At 40.7% G+C, this 20,191-nt stretch overlaps 1 non-coding gene and 18 pseudogenes across 1 annotated transcript; all 19 read right to left on the bottom strand.

The window, feature by feature from the left end:
- Window positions 1–418: 418 nt before the first annotated feature.
- LOC125002707 lies at window positions 419–527 on the bottom strand (annotated as a pseudogene).
- Window positions 528–629: 102 nt separating this feature from the next.
- Window positions 630–747, bottom strand: LOC125002361 (annotated as a pseudogene).
- Window positions 748–847: 100 nt separating this feature from the next.
- On the bottom strand, window positions 848–966 carry LOC125002978 (annotated as a pseudogene).
- A 101-nt stretch (window positions 967–1,067) lies between these two features.
- On the bottom strand, window positions 1,068–1,186 carry LOC125001792 (annotated as a pseudogene).
- Window positions 1,187–1,288: 102 nt separating this feature from the next.
- On the bottom strand, window positions 1,289–1,405 carry LOC125002905 (annotated as a pseudogene).
- A 101-nt stretch (window positions 1,406–1,506) lies between these two features.
- Window positions 1,507–1,615, bottom strand: LOC125002742 (annotated as a pseudogene).
- A 101-nt stretch (window positions 1,616–1,716) lies between these two features.
- LOC125002535 lies at window positions 1,717–1,824 on the bottom strand (annotated as a pseudogene).
- An 8,568-nt stretch (window positions 1,825–10,392) lies between these two features.
- On the bottom strand, window positions 10,393–10,511 carry LOC125002309 (annotated as a pseudogene).
- Window positions 10,512–11,054: 543 nt separating this feature from the next.
- On the bottom strand, window positions 11,055–11,176 carry LOC125002642 (annotated as a pseudogene).
- A 551-nt stretch (window positions 11,177–11,727) lies between these two features.
- LOC125002915 lies at window positions 11,728–11,839 on the bottom strand (annotated as a pseudogene).
- A 99-nt stretch (window positions 11,840–11,938) lies between these two features.
- On the bottom strand, window positions 11,939–12,056 carry LOC125002967 (annotated as a pseudogene).
- A 102-nt stretch (window positions 12,057–12,158) lies between these two features.
- LOC125002856 lies at window positions 12,159–12,278 on the bottom strand (annotated as a pseudogene).
- A 543-nt stretch (window positions 12,279–12,821) lies between these two features.
- LOC125001347 lies at window positions 12,822–12,940 on the bottom strand. The gene has a single exon (XR_007111607.1). It is a non-coding gene; the product is annotated as a 5S ribosomal RNA (ribosomal RNA).
- A 539-nt stretch (window positions 12,941–13,479) lies between these two features.
- LOC125002786 lies at window positions 13,480–13,597 on the bottom strand (annotated as a pseudogene).
- A 544-nt stretch (window positions 13,598–14,141) lies between these two features.
- LOC125002928 lies at window positions 14,142–14,262 on the bottom strand (annotated as a pseudogene).
- A 335-nt stretch (window positions 14,263–14,597) lies between these two features.
- On the bottom strand, window positions 14,598–14,714 carry LOC125002658 (annotated as a pseudogene).
- Window positions 14,715–14,818: 104 nt separating this feature from the next.
- Window positions 14,819–14,936, bottom strand: LOC125002149 (annotated as a pseudogene).
- A 101-nt stretch (window positions 14,937–15,037) lies between these two features.
- On the bottom strand, window positions 15,038–15,158 carry LOC125002556 (annotated as a pseudogene).
- A 4,730-nt stretch (window positions 15,159–19,888) lies between these two features.
- Window positions 19,889–20,008, bottom strand: LOC125001833 (annotated as a pseudogene).
- Between the last annotated feature and the right edge of the window lie 183 nt (window positions 20,009–20,191).

Genomic DNA, 20,191 nt, shown 5'->3' with positions numbered 1-20,191 from the left:
TACAGCACCTGTATTCCCAGGCGGTCTCCATCCAAGTACTAACCAGGCCCTTAGCTTCCGAGATCAGATGAGATCAGGCGTGTTCAGGGTTGGCATGGCCGTAAGCGGTGGTTACTGTCACTAAAGCAGTATATATAAGTGGTCAAAATGATCATTGCATGTATTTTGATGATGTAAATGTTACCATGTCTCCTGATGAAAATGAAAGGCTTACAGCAGCTAGTATTCCCAGGCGGTCTCCCATCCAAGTACTAACAAGGCTCTTAGCTTCCGAGATCAAATGAGATCAGGCGTGGTCAGGGTGGTATGGCCGTAAGCAACGTTAACTGTCACAAACGCAGTATATATAAGTGGTCAAATCATCATTGTATGTATTTTGATGATGTAAATGTTACCATGTCTCCTGATGAGAATGAAAGGCTTAAAGCACCTGGTATTCCCAGGCGGTCTCCCATTCAAGTACTAACCAGGGCCGTCCATGCTTAGCTTCCGAGATCAGACGTGTTCAGGGTGGTATGGCCATAAGCAATGGTAACTGTCACAAACGCAGTATATATAAGTGGTCAAAATCATCATTGCATGTATTTTGATGATGTAAATGTGACCATGTCTCCTGATGAAAATGAAAAGGCTTACAGCACCTAGTATTCCCAGGCGGTCTCCTATCCAAGTCCTAACCAGGCCCGACCGTGCTTAGCTTCGAGATCAGACAAGATCGGGCGTGTTCAGGGTGGTATGGCCATAAGCAATGGTAACTGTCACAAACGCAGTATATATAAGTGGTCAAAATCATCATTGCATGTATTTTGATGATGTAAATGTGACCATGTCTCCTGATGAAATGAAAGGCTTACAGCACCTAGTATTCCCAGGCGTTCTCCTATCCAAGTCCTAACCAGGCCCGACCGTGCTTAGCTTCCGAGATCAGACAAGATCGGGCGTGTTTAGGTTACTATGGCCGTAAGCAATGTCAAATGTCACTAAAGCAGTATATATAAGTGATCAAAATGATCATTGCATGTATTTTGATGATGTAAATGTTACCATGTCTCCTGATGAAAATGAAAGGCTTACAGCACCTGGTATTCCCAGGCGGTCTCCCATCCAAGGACGAACCAGGCCCGACGCTGCATAGTTTCCGAGATCAGACGAGATCAGGCGTGTTCAGGGTGGTATGGCCGTAAGCAATGTTAACGGTCACAAACGCAGTATATATAAGTGGTCAAAATCATCATTGTATGTATTTTGATTGATGTAAATTTTTCCCTGTCTCCTGATGAGAATGAAAAGCTTACAGCACCTGGTATTCCCAGGCGGTCTCCATCCAAGTACTAACCAGGCCGCCCTGCTTAGTTTCCGAGATCAGACGAGATCGGGCTTGTTTCAGGTTGGTATGTCAGTAAGCAACGTCAAATGTCACTAAAGCAGTATATATAAGTGATCAAAATGATCATTGCATGTATTTTGATGATGTAAATGTTACCATGTCTCCTGATGAGAATGAAAAGCTTACAGCACCTGGTATTCCCAGGCGGTCTCCCATCAAAGTACTAACCAAGCCCGACCGTGCTTAGCTTCCGAGATCGGCCGTGTTCTGGTTGGTATGGCCGTATGCAATGTCAAACATCCGAATGCACCATATATAAGTTGTCAAAATGATCATTTCATGTATTTTGATTGATGTAAATGTTAACCATGTCTCCTGATGAAAATGAAAGCTTACAGCACCGGGTATTCCCAGGCGGTCTCCCATCTAAGTACTAACCAGGCCCGACACTGCTTGGCTTCGAGATCAGGGGCGTTCAGGGTGGTATGGCCGTAAGCAACGTTAACTGTCACAAACCCAAGTATATATAAGGGGTTTCAAAATCATCATTGCATGTATTTTTGTTTTGAGCTGAAGCTTCTAAAATGATACGTCTGCCAGGAAGTAGAGTCAGAATGTAACAGGTAGATATGAATCGAGGAGAAAAAAGGCGACCCGGTCCAACCAGGGTTTGGGTGTGATTTGTGTTTAAACTGAACACTGCCTGAGATTGGCTTATCGGGGAAAGGCCTACTGCACCTTAGCCAATCTCTCACCTATGCGGACGTCGCAGCTGTTTCAGAAATGTCATTTTCAGCATATCAATTTCAACTTTTGCCTGTCTGAAAATTGCCGGACGGCTCTTGTTGACTTTGACGCCGACTTTCTCGTTGGTTTTTGGCAGCATTTGGTAACAAATTCAAACAATCTTTCCTCTCTGAGGAAAGATTGCACTTTCAGGCAATTTCCCAGAGTGCTCCCTACTGAGATATTCAGTTTCTTTTGCTGTTTGTTGGTTTGCCATTGATGCTTGTTATTCGGGAAATGTTTTGTAAAACTTTGGACGAAAATCAATGAACCATGCTCTATTCAAGTGTGTTCCTTGTCTTGCTTGCAGTCAATTTGTAACTCTGAGAACCCACTAAAGAATTTACAGATCCACAGAGGTTGTTTTAAAACAAACTTTCGAAAGATAAAAGGCAAAGATTCTATCCCTTCATGGCCAAAGGAAAAGATTTGATGAAATCATCAAAGGACAGAATTCTATGACATCATGAAGGAAAACATTCTATGGCACATTCTATGTAAATTTTGGGGAGGAGTGCGATAGGAAGAGAGAGTTTTTCGAAAGATTTTCCAAATTTCTTCTGTTTTCTGTGTAATTTTCTTTTCTCTCACTCGGGGTTGTGTTTTCATTTAGGTTCCTCGATCAAAGTTTTCATTAACCCCTTTCAATCTTGAGTGTCACATTAGTGAGATCTATAACACTGCCTGTCCAATGGTATTTATTGATATGATAATATATGTCGTCAGATTTTGGCATGAGCAACCAAAATCCCACTACCACTCTTCTACCAACTGTATCAGTATTAGTGAAAAATAGTAGTAGATGTAATTATTTTTGTACCTTTAACATATTTACTTTTATATAGTTTCTCTCCTTTGGTTTTGGTTTGTTTTATCATTTTGCATTGTCTGTAAAACCTTCATTTCTCCACGGGGAAGTAACGTAAAAATAGTCCTGCCTTATCTCTAATTCAAGATTCAAGTGATTCAGTAATCTAATGACAATAACTGGGGTCTTTTTTATTTTCATAGATCACTCTTTTATACTGTCTCATAAAAAGTTCCAGCATTAGGCATAAACACTTTAAATTTAAGAAGGGGTGGCCTGTTGCGACTATAGTTGTTATTTTTTACAACTATTTTACCACTTTTTACCAGATCCCCAGAAACACAACGGGCTACCACCTCAGACGTTTTAGAGTTTGCTGTTTTTTTGCCCGAAAGAAACGCAAAACAGAAACTAATTTACATAATACTTACATTCATTGTGTAGTAAAGCACACAAGTAGCGTTTAATAGGTTCCAGATAGCCATTTATGTACCTCAGAGGGAAATCGATAAAGGAATCAGCCGCACATGGATTAAAACTACACGTGACACAAACATTTTGATTATACAATGTGGATGAGGCTTAAACAAACCATTACACATGTTATGGGAGCATGTTGGTCTAATTTTGTGTATTGTTTTCGCGCACGTACAGACCCCGGGTGCGACTACATGCGGCACATGGGTAACGTTACATCCATACGTAGTTCCGTGCATGCTCACCACATACAAAAGAAACAATGGTTTTGAAACAGGGCGATGACGTCATGGATGTCTTGTTTTGATGATGTCCTCAATTTTTTCCTTGATGATGATGTCAGAAATGTTTTCCTTGATCATGATGGCATAGAAATCTTTGCCTTTGATCTTATTGAAAGTTTGTTTTATACAAACCTAGGTGGTCCGTTAGATTCTGTTAGACTTTCAAACTGAAAGCAAGCGAGACAAGAAACACGGGCGTTTAAACGATCGTTGGTATGGTGCCCAGTCACAAAAGCTAGGTACTTTTAAAAGTGGTCAAAATCAAATATTGCATGTATTATGATGATGGAAATGTTCCTGTGTCCCCTGATGAAAATGAAAGCTTACGGCCTGGGCGTTTCAGGTTGGTATGGCCGTAAGCAATGTCAAAACATCACTAAAGCAGTATATATAAAGTGGTCAAAATGATCATTGCATGTTTTTGATGAATTTAAATTTTAAACCATGTCTCCTGATGAAAATGAAAAGTTTTCGCAACCTTTGGTTATTTCCCGGCGGTCTCCCATCCAAGTACAAACCCAGGCCCTACAATACTTAGTTCCCGAAAATCAGCGAGATCAGGACATGTTCAGGGTGGTATGGTCGAAAGCAACGTTAACTGTCACAAACGCAGAATATTATAAGTGGTCAAATTGATCATTGCATGTATTTTGATGATGTAAATGTTACCATGTCTCCTGATGAATATGAAAAGCTTACAAGACCTGGTACTCCCAGGCGCGGTCTCCCATCCAAGTACTAACCAGGCCCAAACTGCTTGGCTTCCGGATCAAAACTAGATCAGGTGTGTTCAGGGTGGTATGCCGTAAGCAACGTTAACTGTCACAAACGCGTATTTATAAGTGGTCAAAATCATTCATTGCATGTATTTTGAGATGTAAAATGTCAATGTCTCTGTTTGTGAATGAAAACCCTTACAGCACCTAGTTTTTCCCAGGCGGTCTCCCATCCAGTACTAACCAGGCCCGACCATGTGACTTCCGAGATCAGATGATCGGCTTGTTCAGGTTGTATGGCGAAAGGAATGTCAATGTCATAAAGCAGTATAAATAAGTGATAAAAAGGATCATTGCATGTATTTTGATATGTAAATGTTACCATGTCTCGGGTTGAGAATGAAATGCTTACAGCACCTGGTATTCCCAGGGGGTTTCCCCCATCCAAAAGTACTAACCGGGCCCTTAGCTTCCGAAAATCAGACGAGATCGGGATTGTTCAGGTTGTAGGGCGTAAGCAAAGTCAATGTTTCTAACCCCAAGTATATATAAGTGGTCAAAATTGATCATTGCATGTATTTGATGATGTAAATGTTACATGTCTCCTGATGAGAATGAAAAGTAACGCACCTGGTATTCCCAGCGTCTCCCATCCAAATACTAACCAGGCCCGACCATGCTTAGTTCGTGATCAAAAACGAAAAACAGCCGTGTTCAGGTTGGTATGGCCAGTAAGCAAACGTCAAATGTACTAAAGCAGTATATATAGTTATCAAAGATCATTGCATGTATTTGATGATGTAAATGTTACCATGTCTCCTGTGAAAATTAAAAGCTTACTGCACCTAGTATTTCCAGGCGGTCTCAATCCAAGTTACTAACCAGGCCTGACCATGCTTAGCTTCCGAGACCAACGAGTCGGCCGCGTTTAGGTTGGTGTGGCCGAAAGCAATGTCAAATGTCACTAAAGCAGTATTATAAGTGGTCAAATGTTCATTGAATGTATGTTGAGGGACGTAATGTTACCATGTCCCCTGATGAGAATGAAAAGCTTACAGCACTGGTATTCCCAGGCCGGTCCCCCCTCCAGTACTGACCAGGCCAAACATGTTAATTCCAACTAAAACGAGATCAGGCTTGTTCAGGGGGTATGGCCGTAAGCAAAGTAACGGTCACAACGCAGTATATATAAGTGGTCAAATCTTCATTGTATGATTTGATGATGTATAATGTTACCAATGTCTCTGATGAGAATGAAAAGCTTACAGCACTGGTATTCCCAGGCGGTCCCCCATCCACAGTACAAACCCAAAGGGCCCGTCCAGTTTAGCTTCCAGATCAGACGAGATCGGGCTTGTTGAGGTTTGGTATGGCAGAAAGCAACGTCAAATGTCATAAAGCAGTATATATAAGTGATCAAAATGATTTGCATGTATTTTGATGATGTAAATGTTACCATGTCTCCTGATGAGAATGAAAAGCTTACAGCACCTGTTATTCCAGGCGGTCTCCCATCCAAGTACAAAACCAGGCGCCGAGCATGCTTAGCTTCGAGATCAGACGAGAATCAGGCGTGTTCAGGGTGGTATGCCGTAAGCATTGTAACGGTCACAAACGCAGTATTATAAGTGGTCAAAACCCATCATTGCATGTATTTTGTTGATGTAAATGTTACCATTTTCCCTGATGGAGAATGAAAGCTTTACGCACCTGGTATTCCCAGGCGGTCTCCAATCCAAGACTAACAGGCCGACACGGCTTAGCTTCCGAGATCAGACGAGATGGGGCGCGTTTCAGGTTGGGTTTATGGCCGTAAGCAATTTTCAAATGTCAAAAAAAGCAGTATATATAAGTGGTCAAAATGATCATTGCATGTATTTTTGATGACGTAAATGTTACCATGTCCCCGATGAGAAATTGAAAAGGGTTTAAAAGACCTGGTATTCTCAGGCGGTTCCCATCCAAGTACTGACCAGGCCAAACCTGCTTAACTTCCGACATAAAACGAGATCACCCTGTTTTCAGGGTGGTATGCCGTAAGCAACGTTAACGGTCACAAACGAAGTATATTTTAAGTGGTCAAAAATTATATTTTTATGTTTTTGTGATTTTAATGTTACCATGTCTCCTGATGAAAATGAAAAGCTTACAGCACCTGGTATTCCCCAGGTGGTCTCCCACCCAAGTACGAACCAGGCCCGACGCTGCATAGCTTTCGGATCAGACGAGTCAGGCGTGTTCAGGGTGCGGTTTATGCCGATAGCAACGTTAACTGTCACAAACGCAGTATATATAAGTGATCAAAATGATCATTGCATGTATTTTGATGGATGTAAATGTTACCATTTTCCCCTGATGAAAATGAAAAGCTTACAGCACCGGGTATTCCCAGGCAGTCTCCCATCCAAAGGGTACTAACCCAGGCCGAACCATGTTAGCTTTGAGATCGACGTGTTCAGGGGGGTATGGTGTAAAGCAATGGTAATTCTCCAAACACAGTATATATAAGTGGTCAAAAAATATAATTGCATGTATTTTGTTATTTTAATGGGACCATGTCTCTGATGAAGTTGAAAAAGACTTACAGAACCTAGTATTCCCAGGCGGTCTCCTATCCAAGTTTTAACCCAGGCACCGACCATGCTTAGCTTGGGAGATGTGACAGTTTGGGCGTGTTCAGGTTAGTATGGCCGTAAGCAATTTTCAAATGTCACTAAGCAGGTAATATATAAGTGGTCAAAATCATCCATTGATGTATTTTGATGATGTAAATGTTTCCATGTCCCCTGATGAGAATGAAAAGTTACAGACTGGTATTCCCGGCGGTCTCCCTCCAAGTACCAACCAGGCTCCGACCGTGCTTAGCTTCCGAAGATCAGACGGAGTCGGGCGGTGTTCGGTTGGTATGGCCGTAAGCAATGTCAAAACATCACGAAAGAGCTATATAAGGGGTTTTCAAAATGATCTTTTCAATGTATTTTGTGATGTAAATGTTACCATGTTCCTGATGAAAATGGTAACAAATTCAAAAGCCGCCCTCTCTGAGGAAAGATTGCACTTTAGGCAATTTCCCAGAGTGCTCCCTACTGAGATATTTAGCTCTTTTGCGTTTTTTTGGGTTTTTGCCATTGATGTTTTGTTATTCGGGAAAGGGTTTTTGTAAAAAACTTTGGCGAAATCAATGAACCATGCTCTATTCAAGTGTGTTCCTTGTCTTGCTTGCAGTCAATTTGTAATTGTGAGAAGCACTAAGAATGGTACAGATCCACAGAGGCTTGTTTAAAACAAACTTTCAGTAAGATCAAAGGCAAAGATTCTATGCCATCATGGCCAAAGGAAAAGATTTGTTTGAAAGGACGGGAATTCTATGACATCATGAAGGAAACATTCTATGGCACATTCTATATAAATTTTGTGGGAGTGCGCTGGAAGAGAGAGTGTGGGAAAGGGATTTTCCAAATTTCTTCTGTTTTCTGGTGATCATTTTCTTTTCTCTTACTCTGGTTGTGTTTTCATTTAGGTTCCTCGATCAAAGTTTTCATTAACACCTTTCAATCTTGAGTGTCACTTTAGTGAGATCTTATAACACTGCCGTCCGATGGTACTATTGATATGATAATATATGTCGTCAGATTTTGGCATGAGCAACCAAAATCACCATACCCTCTTCTACCAACTGTATCATTTATTAGTAAAAAATAGAGTAGATGTAATTATTTTTTACCTTTAAAACATATTTACTTTTATATAGTTTCTCTCCTTTGGTTTTGGTTGTTTATCTTTTGCATGTCTGAAAAACCTTCATTTCTCCACAGGGAATAACGTTAAAATAGTCCTCCCTTATCCTAATTCAAGATTTCAAAGATTCAGTACATCTAATGACAAACTAAACTGGGGTCTTTTTATTTTCATAGATCACTCTTTTATACAGTCTCATAAAAAGTCCAGCATTTGAGCATAAAACTCAAATATGTTAAGGTTGACTTTCGGCTATAGTTGTAGTTTACAAACTATTTAACGCTTTACCATTTGGGCCCAGCATCACAAAACGTGCTAAACCGGTTTAGCCTGTTCCAAGACAAACAGAAAACTTACACCCAATAAAAATGACAACACAACTACAGCCGGTTAAAACTGTCTTAATTGCTTGCCCTAGGTAAACAAAGGTTTAAAATTAAAAATAAAATACTTAACATACTTAAAAGACACTTTCTGACACATTGAAATTGGCCGTTAGCACGTTAACTTAGCCCCGTAGTTACCCTCCCCAAATCCACCGTATGCTAACGACCACGTTATCTCCACTGGCCTGTTTTATTTCGGCGTCAGTTCAAATGTGGACAACAGCAAATTGATGCAAAATCAAGAAATGTTAGGAAACCCACTTGTCAATATTTCTAATGACAAATCTCGACAGCACCACGTCGGTACCACCTCGACGTTGGGGTTTTGCTGTATTGCCCGAAAAGAAAGCAAAAAAGAAAATGATTTACATAATTTATTTACATCATTGTGTAGTAAATCCACAAGTTAGCGCTGTAAAAAGGTTCCAGCCTAAAACCATTTGTCCCTCAGAAGGAAATACGATAAGAATCAGCCGCCCATGATTAAACTACACGTGACAAAAACATATTGATTATACAATGTGGATGAGGCTTTAAACAAACCTTTACACACGTTATGGGAGCATGTTGGTCAAATTCTTGTGTGTTGTTTTCGCGCACGTACAGACGCAACGTGCGAACTACATGCGCGCACATGGAAGAAAAAGTTAATCCATACGTAGTTCCGTTGCAGTCACGCACATACAAAGAAGATGATGAACCAGGGCGATGACGTCAGGGGATGCTTCCTTTGATGAGCCCTCAATTGTTTCCTTTGATGATGATGTCATGAAAGTTTTCCTTTGATCATGATGGCATAGAATCTTTGCCTTTGATCTTATTGAAAGTTTGTTTTATACAACCTAGGTGGGTCCGTAGATTCGTTAGACTTTCAAACTGAAACTCAGGCGTGTGTCAGGTGTGTTGGCCGTAAGCAACGTTTAAACTGTCACAAACGCAGAATTTATAAGTCGTCAAAATCATCATGCATGTATTTGATGTTGTAAATGTTACCATTTGTTCCTGATGAAAATGAAAAGGCTTCCCGGGCACCTAGTATTCCCAGGCGGTCTCCGATCCAATGTATAACCAGGCTCCGACCGTGTTGTTCGAGTCAGCGAGATGGGCGTTGTTATTTTGGGTTTATGGCCGTAAGCAAGAAAAATGTCCTAAAGCAGTATTATATAAGTGGTTCAAAAATGTTCATTGAGTTTTTGATGAGTAAATTTACCATGTCTCCTGATGAGAATGAAAAGCTTTACAGCACTTGGTATTCCCAGGCGGTTCTCCCATCGAAGTACTAGCCAGGCCCTACACTGCTTAGCTTCCGAGATCAGGCGTTTCTGGGGGGTTTATGGCCAATAAGCAATGGTGACTGTCACAAACGCAGTATTATTAAAAGTGCTCAAAATCATCATTGCATGTATTTTGATGATGTAAATGTTACCATGTCTCTGATGAAAATGAAAAGCTTACAGCACTGGTATTCCAGGCGGTCTCCCATCCAAGTACTAACCAGGCCCTTAGCTTCCTAGATCAGATGAGATCAGGCCCGTTTTCAGGCTGGGTATGGCCGTAAGCGGTGGTTAGTGTCACTAAAGCAATATATATAAGTGGTCAAAATCATCATTGCATGTATTTTGATGTGTAAATGTTACCATGTTCCTGATAAAAATGAAAAAGCTTACAGCCCCTGGTATTCCAGGCTGGTCTCAATTTCCAAGTACTAACCAGGGGCGACCGTTGCTCAGCTTCCGAGATCAGACGAGATGGGTTTATGGCCGTAAGCACGGTAACTGTCAAAAAAGGGCAGTATATATAAGTGGTCAAAATCATCATTGCATGTATTTTGATGATGAAAATGTTACCATGTCTCCTGATGAGAATGAAAGGCTTACAGCACGTAGTATTCCCAGGCGGTCTCCCATCCAAGTATTTAACCAGGCCCGACCGTGCTTAGCTTCCGAGTTCAGACGAGATCAGGCGTATTCGGTAGGTATGGCCGTAAGCAATGTAAAATGTCACAAAATCAGTATATATAAGTGCTCAAAAATAAATCATTGCATGTTATTTTGATGATGTAAATGTTACCATTTTTCCCTGATGAAAATGAAAAGCTTACAGCACCGGGTTTTTCCTGGGGCGGTCCCCCATCCAAGTACTAACCAGGCCCGTACCATGCTTTGCTTCAGATCAGACGAGATCGGGAATGTTGAGGTTGGTATGGCCGTAAGCAACGTCAAATTTCACTAAAGCAGTATATATAAGTGGTCAAAATGATCATTGCATGTATTTTGATGATGTAAATGTTACCATGTCTCTTGATGAGAATGAAAGCTTTACAGCCCCTGGTATTCCCTTGTGGTTTCCCATCCAAGTACAAACCAGGCCTACATTTCCCTTAGATTCCGAGATCAGAAGTGTTTCAGCATGGTATGGCCGTAAGCAATGGTGACTGTCACAAACGCAGTATATAATAAGTGGTAAAAAAAAATCATCATTGCATGTATTTTGATGATGTAATGTTACCATGTCTCCTGATGAAAAATGAAAAGCTTACAGCACCTGGTTTTTCCCAGGCGGTCTCCCATCAAAGTACTAACCAGGCCCGCCCATGTTTAGCTTCCGAGATCAGACAAGATCGGGCTTGTTCAGGTTGGTATTGGGCCGTAAGAAACGTCAAATGTCACTAAAGCGTATATATAAGTGATCAAAATGATCATTGCATGTATTTTGATGATTGTAAATTTTACCATGTCTCCTGTTTGAGAATGAAAGCTTAGAGCACCTGGTATTCCCAGGCGGTCTCCAATGCAAAGTACTACCACGCCCGGACCGTGCTTAGCTTCCGAGTTCAGATGAGATCAGGCGGTGTTCAGGGTGGTATGGCCGTAAGCAATGGTAACTGTCACAAACGCCAGTATATATAAGTGGTCAAAATCTTCATTGCATGTATTTTGATGATGTAAATTTACCATGTCTCTGATTGAAATGAAAGGCTTACAGCACCTAGTATTCCCAGGCGGTCTCCCATCCAATTTACTAACAGGCCCGACCGTGCATTGCTTCCGAGATCAGACGAGATCGGGCGGTTGGTGTTTCAGTTGGTATGCCCGTAAGCAATGTCAAATGTCACTAAAGCAGTATATATGTGGTGGCCCAAAATCATCATTGCATTTATTTTGATGATGTAAAATGTTACCATGTTTTCCTGATGAGAATGAAAAGCTTACAGCACCTGGTATTCCCAGGGGGGTCTCCCATCCAAGTACTAACCGGGCCCGACCCCTGCTTAGTTTCGGAGATCAGGCGTGTTCAGGGGGGGTATGGCCATAAGCAATGGTAACAGTCACAAACGCAGTATATATAAGTGGTCAAATCATCATTGCATGTATTTTGATGATGTAAATGTTACCATGTCTCCTGATGAAAATGAAAAGTTACAGCACCGGGGTATTCCAGGCGGTCTCCCATCCAAGTACTACCAGGCCCGACCTGTTTAGTTTCCGAGATCAGACAAGATCGGGCTTTTTTCAGGTTGGTATGGCCGTAAGAAACGTCAAATGTCACTAAAGCAGTATATATAAAGTGATCAAATGATCATTGCATGTATTTTGATGATTTTAAATTTTACCATGTCTCCTGATGAGAATGAAAAGCTTAGAGCACCTGGTATTCCCAGGGGGTTTCTCCAATGCAAGTACTAACCACGCCCGACCGGCTTAGCTTCCGAGTTCAGATGAGATCAGGCGTGTTCAGGGTGGTATGGCCGTAAGCAATGGTAACTGTCACAAACGCAGTTTTTTATAAGTGGTCAAAATCATCATTGCATGTATTTTGATGATGTAAATGTTACCTGTCTCCTGATGAAAATGAAAGGCTTACAGCACCTAGTATTCCCAGGCGGTTCTCCCATCCAAGTACTAACCAGGCCCGACGTGCATTGCTTCCGAGATCAGACGAGATCGGGCGTGTTCAGGTTGGTATGCCCAAAATGCAATGTCAAATGTCATTTAAAGCAGTATTATATAAGTGGTCAAAAATCATCTTTGCATTTATTTTGATGATGTAAATGTTACCATGTCTCCTGATGAAAATTAAAAAGGGCTTACAGCCCCTGGTATTCCAGGCGGTTCTCCCTTTCCAAGTACTAACCAGGCCCGACACTGCTTAGTTTCCGAGATCAGGCGAGTTCAGGGTGGTAGGGCCCGGGTAAGCAAGGGGTAACAGTCACAAACGCAGTATATATAAGTGGTAAAAATCATCATTGCATGTATTTTGGTGATGTAAATTTTACCATGTCTCCTGATGAAAATGAAAGGCTTACAGCACCTAGTATTCCCAGGCGGTCTCCCATCCAAGTACTAACCAGGCCCGACCGTGCTTAGCTTCCGAGATCAGACGAGATCAGGCGTGTTTAAATTGGTATGGCCGTAAGCAATGTCAAATGTCACTAAAGCAGTATATATAAGTGGTCAAAATCATCTTTGCATTATTTTGATGATGTAAATGTTACCATGTCTCCTGATGAGAATGAAAGGCTTACGCACACTGGTTTTTCTCAGGCGGTCTCCCATCCAAGTACTAACCATGCCTTACACTGCTTAGCTTCCGAGATCAGGCGTGTTCAGGGGTGGTTATGGCCGTAAGCAATGGTTGACTGTCAGAACGCAGTATATAATAAGTGGTCAAAATCATCATTGCATGTATTTTGATGATGAAAATGTTACCATGTCTCCTGATGAAATGAAAGGCTTACAGCAACTAGTATTCCCAGGCGGTCTCCCACCCAAGTACTAACCAGGCCCGGACCTTTGTTAGTTTCGGAGATCAGACGATTATGGGGGGGTGTTCAGGTTGGTATGGCCGTAAGAAATTTATCAAATGTCACTAAAGCAGTTATAAATAAGTGGTCAAAATGATCATTGCATGTATTTTGATGATGTAAAATGTTACATGTCTCCTGATGAAAATGAAAAGCTTACAGCACCTGGTATTCCCATTCGGTCTCCCATCAAGTACTAACCAGGGCCCGACCGTGCTTAGCTTCCGAGATCAGACGAGATGGGCGGGCTCAGGTTGGTATGGCCGTAAGCAATGTCAAATGTTACTAAAGCATTATATTTAAGTGGTCAAAATGATCATTGCATGTATTTTGATGATGTAAATGTTACCATGTCTCCTGATGAAAATGAAAAGCTTACAGCACCTGGTATTCCGAGGCCGGTCTCCCACCCAAAGTAGTAACAGGCCCTACCACTGTTTAGCTTTGGAGATCAGACAAGATCAGGGTGTTCAGGATGTTATGGCCGTAAGCAATGGTGTCTGTCACAAACGCAGTATATATAAGTGGTAAAAAATCATCATTGCATGTATTTTGATGATGTAAATGTTCCCATTGTCTCCTGATGAAAATGAAAGGCTTACGCATCTAGTATTTACAGGCGGTCTCCCACCCAAGGAATAACCAGGGCCCGACACTGCTTAACTTCAGAGATCAAAGGAGATCAGGCGTTTTCAGGGGGGTTTATGGCCGTAAGTAACTTTTAACTGTCACAAACGCAGTATATATAAGTGGTCAAAATCTATTGCATGTATTTTGATGATGTAAATGTTACCATGTTCCTGATGAGAATGAAAAGCTTACAGCACCTGGTATTCCAGGCGGTCTCCCATCCAAGTACTAACCAGGCCCTACACTGTTTTTAGCTTCCAAGATCAGACACGATCAGGCGTGTTCAGGAGGGTTATGGCCGTAAGCAATGGTGACTGTCACAAAACGTAGTATATATAAGTGGTTCAAATCATCATTGCATGTATTTTGATGATGTAAATGTTACCATGTCTCCTGATGAAAATGAAAAGCTTAAAGCACCTGGTATTCCCAGGCGGTTCTCCATCCAAGTTACTAAACAGGCCCGACCATGCTGAGCTTCCGAGTTTCAGACGGAGATGGGGGCTTGTTCAGGTTGGTATGGCCATAAGGAACGTCAAATGTCACTAAAGCAGTATAAAAAAGTGATAAAAAAAAAAAAAGGATCATTGCATGTTTTTTTGATGATGTAAATGTTACCATGTCTCCTGAAGAAAATGAAAAGCTTACAGCACCTGGTTTTTCCCGGCGGTCTCCCATCCAAGTACTAACCGGGCCCTACACTGCTTAGCTTCCGGATCAGACGAGATCGGCGTGTTCAGGGTGGTATGTCCGTATGCCAATTTAAAACTGTCACAACGCAGTATATATAAGTGGTCAAAATGATCATTGCATGTTTTTTGGGATGATGTAAATGTTACCATGTCTCCTGATGAAAAAGAAAAGCTTACAGCCCCTGGATTCCCATTCGGTCTCCCATCTAAGTACTAACCAGGCCCGACCGTGCTTAGCTTCCGAGATCAGACGAGATCGGGCGTGCTCAGGTTGGTATGGCGTTAAGCAACGTCAAATGTTACTAAAGCATTATATTTAAGTTTTCAAAATGATCATTGCATGTATTTTGATGATGTAAATGTTACCATGTCTCCTGATGAGAATGAAAAGCTTACAGCACCTGGTATTCCCAGGAGGTCTCCCATCCAAGTACTAACCAGGCCCTACACTGTTTAGTTTCCCGAGATCAGACAAGATCGGGGCGTGTTCAGGATGTTATGGCCGTAAAGCAATGGTGACTGTCACAAACTTTAGTATATATAAGTGGTCAAAATCATCATTGCATGTTTCTTGATAATGTAAATGTTACCATGTTCCTGATGAAAATGAAAGGCTTACAGCACCTAGTATTCCCAGGCGGTTCTCCCATCCAAGTACTACAAGGCTCTTAGCTTCCGAGATCAAATGAGATCAGGCGTGTTCAGGGTGGTATGGCAGTAAGCAATGGTAACTGTCACAAACTCAGTATATATAAGTGGTCAAAAAATGATCATTGCATGTATTTTGATGATGTAAATGTTACCATGTCTCCTGATGAAAATTGGAAACAAATTCAAAGCCGCCCTCTCTGAGGAAAGATTGCACTTTCAGGAAATTTTTCCCAGAGTGCTCCCTACTGAGATATTTAGCTCTTTTGCTGTTTTGTTGGTTGCCATTGATGCTTGTTATTCGGGAAATGTTTTGTAAAACTTTGGACGAAAATCAATAAAACATGCTCTATTCAAGTGTGTTCCTTCCCTTGCTTGCGTCAATTTGTAACTCTGAGAGGCACTAAAGAATGTACAGATCCACGGGCTTGTATAAAACAAACTTTCAGTAAGATCAAAGGCAAAGATTCTATGCCATCATGGCCAAAGGAAAAGATTTGATGAAAGGACAGAATTCTATGACATCATGAAGGAAAACATTCTATGGCACATTCTATGTAAATTTTGTGAGGAGTGCGATAGGAAGAGAGTGTGGGAAAGATTTTCCAAATTTCTTCTGTTTTCTGTGATCATTTTCTTTTCTCTCATTTCTGGTTGTGTTTTCATTTAGGTTCCTCGATCAAAGTTTTCATTAACACCTTTCAATCTTGAGTGTCACTTAGTGACATCTATAACACTGCCGTCCGATGGGTATTTATTGATATGATAATATATGTCGTCAGATTTTGGCATGAGCAACCAAAATCTCCACTACCACTCTTCTACCAACTGTATCAGTATTAGTAATAAATAGTAGTAGATGAAATTATTTTTGTACCTTAACATATTTACTTTTATATTAGTTTCTCTCCTTTGGTTTTGGTTTGTTTTTATCATTTTGCATTGTCTGTAAAACCTTCATTTCTCCACGGGGAATAACGTAAAATAGTCCTGCCTTATCTCTAATTCAAGATTCAATTTGATTCAGTACATCTAATGACAACTAACTGGGGTCTTTTTTATTTTCAATAGATCACTCTTTTATACATGTCTCATAAAAAAGTCCAGCATTTAGAGCATAAACACTCAAATATGTTAAGGTTGACTCTTTGGGCTATAGTTGTGTTGTACAACTATTTAACGCTGTACCAGTTGGCCCAGCATCACAAGTGCTAAACGGTTAGCCTGTTCCAAGACAAACAGAAAACTTACAGCAATAAAAATGACAACACAACTACAGCGGTAAAAATGTTTTAATTGCTTGCCTAGGTAAAAAAAGGGTTTAAAATTTAAAAAATAAAATACTAACATACATACAGACACATTTGACACATTGAAATTGGCCGTTAGCACGTTAACTTAGCCCGTAGTTAGCCCCCCACTCCACCGTATGCTAACGACCACGTTATCTCCACTGGCCTCGTTTTATTTCGGCGTCAGTTCAAATTGTGGACAACAGCAAATTGATGCAAAATACAAGCAATGTTGGGAAAAACCACTTTTTCAATATTTCTAATGACAAATCTCGACAGCACACGTCGGCTACCACCTCAGACGTTGGGGTTTGCGTATTGCCGAAAGAAACGCAAAAAAGAAATCATTTACATAATACTTACATCATTGTGTAGTAAAGCCACAAGTAGCACTGTTAATAGGTTCCAGCTAGACCATTATGTACCTCAGAAGGAAAATACGATAAAGAATCAACCGCAATGATTAAACTCACGTGACACAAACATATTGATTATACAATGTGGATGAGGCCTTAAAAAAACCCTTTACACACAGTTATGGGAGCATGTTGGTCAATTCTTGTGTGTTGTTTTCGCGCACGTACAGACGCACGTGCGACTACATGCGCGCACATGGAGTAACGTTACATCCATACGTAGTTCCGGGCATGCTCACGCACATACAAAAGAAACGATGGATGAAACAGGGCGATGACGTCATGGGATGTCTTCCTTTGATGATGTCCTCAATTGTTTTCCTTTGATGATGATGTCATGAAATTTTTTCCCTTTGATCATGATGGCATAGAATCTTTGCCTTTGGATCTTATTGAAAGTTTGTTTTATTACAAACCTAGGTGGGTCCGTAGATTCTGTTAGACTTTCAAACTGAAAGAAAGCGAGACAAGCAAACACGGGGTCTTACGAGGTGGTAGGGTGTCAGTCACAAAAGCGGGAAACATATAAGTGGTCAAAATCAATATTGCATGTATTATGATGATGGAAATGTTCCTGTTTTCCCTGATGAAAATGAAAGGCTTACAGGACCTGGGCGTGTTCAGGTTGGTATGGCCGTAAGCAATGTCAAACATCACAAAAGCAGCATATAAAAAGTGGTCAAAATTGATCATTGCATGTATTTTGATGATGTAAATGTTACCAGTTCCTGATGAAAATGGTAAAAAAAATTCAAAGCGCCCTCTCTGAGGAAGATTGCACTTTCAGGCAATTTCCCAGAGTGCCCCCTACTGAGATATTCAGCTCTTTTGCTGTTTTGTTGGTTGCCATTGATGCTTGTTATTCGGGAAATGTTTTGAAAAAACTTTGGACGAAAATCAATGAACCATGCTCTATTCAAGTGTGTTCGTTGTCTTGCTTGCAGTCAATTTGTAACTCTGACAAGCACTAAAGAATGTACAGATCCCAGAGGTTGTAAAAAAACAAACTTTCAGTAAGTCAAAGGCAAAGATTCTATGCCATCATGGCCAAAGGAAAGATTTGATGAAAGGAAGAATTTCTATGACATCATGAATAAAAACATTCTATGGCACATTTCTATGTAAATTTTGTGAGGAGGGGGCGATAGGAAGAGAGAGTGTGGGAAAGATTTTCCAAATTTTTTTCTGTTTTCTGTGATCATTTTCTTTTCTCTCACTCTGGTTGTGTTTTCATTTAGGTTCCTCGATCAAAGTTTTCATTAACACCTTTCAATCTTGAGTGTCACATAGTGAGATCTATAACACTGCCGTCCGATGGTACTATTGATATGATAATATATGTCGTCAGATTTTGGCATGAGCAACCAAATCCCCACTACCATTTTTCTACCAACTGTAACCGTATTAGTAATAAATAGTAGTAGATGTAATTTTTTTTTGTACCTTTAACATATTTACTTTTATATAGTTCTCTCTTTGGTTTTGGTTTGTTTTATCATTTTGCATTTTCTGTAAAACCCTTTCTTTTTCTCCACGGGGAATAAGGTAAAATAGTCCTGCCTTATCTCTAATTCAAGATTCAAGTGATTCAGTACATCTAATGACAACTAATGGGGTCTTTTTTATTTTCATAGATCACTCTTTTTATACATGTCTCAAAAAAAGTCCAGGCATTAGAGCATAAACACTCAAATATGTTAAGGTTGACTCTTCGGCTATAGTTGTAGTTGTACAACTATTTAACGCTGTACCAGTTGGCAGCATCACAACGTGCTAAACCGGTTAGCCTGTTCCAAGACAAACAGAAAATTACAGCAAAAAAAATGACAACACAACTAAAAGGGGTTTAAAACTGTTCTTAATTGCTTGCCTAGGTAAACAAAGGTTAAATAAAAATAAAATACTAACATACTTTACAGACACATTCTGACAATTAAAATTTGGGCCCGTTAGCACGTTAACTTAGCCCCGTAGTCAGCTCCCCACTCCACCGTATGCTAACGACCACGTTATCTCACTGGCCTCGTTTTTTTTCGGCGTCAGTTAAAAATTGTGGACAACAGCAAAATTGATGCAAAATACAAGCAATGTTAGGAAACACTTGTCAATATTTCTAATGCAAATCTCGACAGCACACGTGGGGTACCCCTCAGACGTTGGGGTTTGCTGTATTGCCCGAAAGAAACGCAAAAAAAAAGAATCATTTACATAATACTTACATCATTGTGTAGTAAAGCCACAAGTAGCGCTGTTAAAATGGGTTTCCCAGCTGACCATTATGTACCTCAGAAGGAATAAGATAAAGAATCAGCCGCACATGATTAAATACACGTGACACAAAACATATTGATTATACAATGTGGATGAGGCTTAAACAAACCTTTAACCCCAGTTATGGGAGCATGTTGGTCTAATTCTTGTGTGTTGTTTTCGCGCACGTACAGACGCAGTGCGACTACATGCGCGCACATGGAGTACGTTACATCCATACGTAGTTCCTTTGCATGCTCACGCACATACAAAAGAAACGATGGATGAAACAGGGCGATGACGTCATGGGATGTCTTCCTTTGATGATGTCCTCAATTGTTTTCCTTTGATGATGATGTCATGAAATATTTTCCTTTGATCATGATGGCATGGGAATCTTTCCCTTTGATCTTATTGAAAGTTTGTTTTATACAAGCCTCTGTGGATTGTACATTCTTTAGTGCTTCTCAGAGATACAAATTTGACTGCAAGCAAGACAACGAACACACTTGAATAGAGCATGGTTCTTTGATTTTTTCCAAAGTTTTACAAAACATTTCCCGAAGTGGTCAAAATGATCATTGCATGTTATTTTGATGATGTAAATGTTACCATGTCTCCTGATGAAAATGAAAGCTTACAGCACCTGGTACTCCCAGGCGGTCTCCCATCCAAGTACAAACCAGGCCCGACACTGCTTGGTTTCCCGAGATCAAACGAGATCAGGCGTGTTCAGGGTGGTATGGCCGTAAGCAACATTAACTGTCCCCAAACGCAGTATATATAAGTGGTCAAAATCACCATTGCATGTTTTTTGGGATGATGTAAATGTTACCATGTCTCCTGATAAAAATGAAAGGTTACAGACCTAGTTTTCCCCAGGCGGTCCCCCACCCAAGTACTAACCGGGCCCCGACGGTGCTTAGTTCCCGAGATG

This window comes from Mugil cephalus, chromosome 23 (assembly GCF_022458985.1).
Source record: "Mugil cephalus isolate CIBA_MC_2020 chromosome 23, CIBA_Mcephalus_1.1, whole genome shotgun sequence".
Classification (NCBI taxonomy): domain Eukaryota; kingdom Metazoa; phylum Chordata; class Actinopteri; order Mugiliformes; family Mugilidae; genus Mugil; species Mugil cephalus.
Note: the sequence above shows the minus strand (reverse complement) of the source record. Positions and strands in the feature narration are given on the sequence as shown.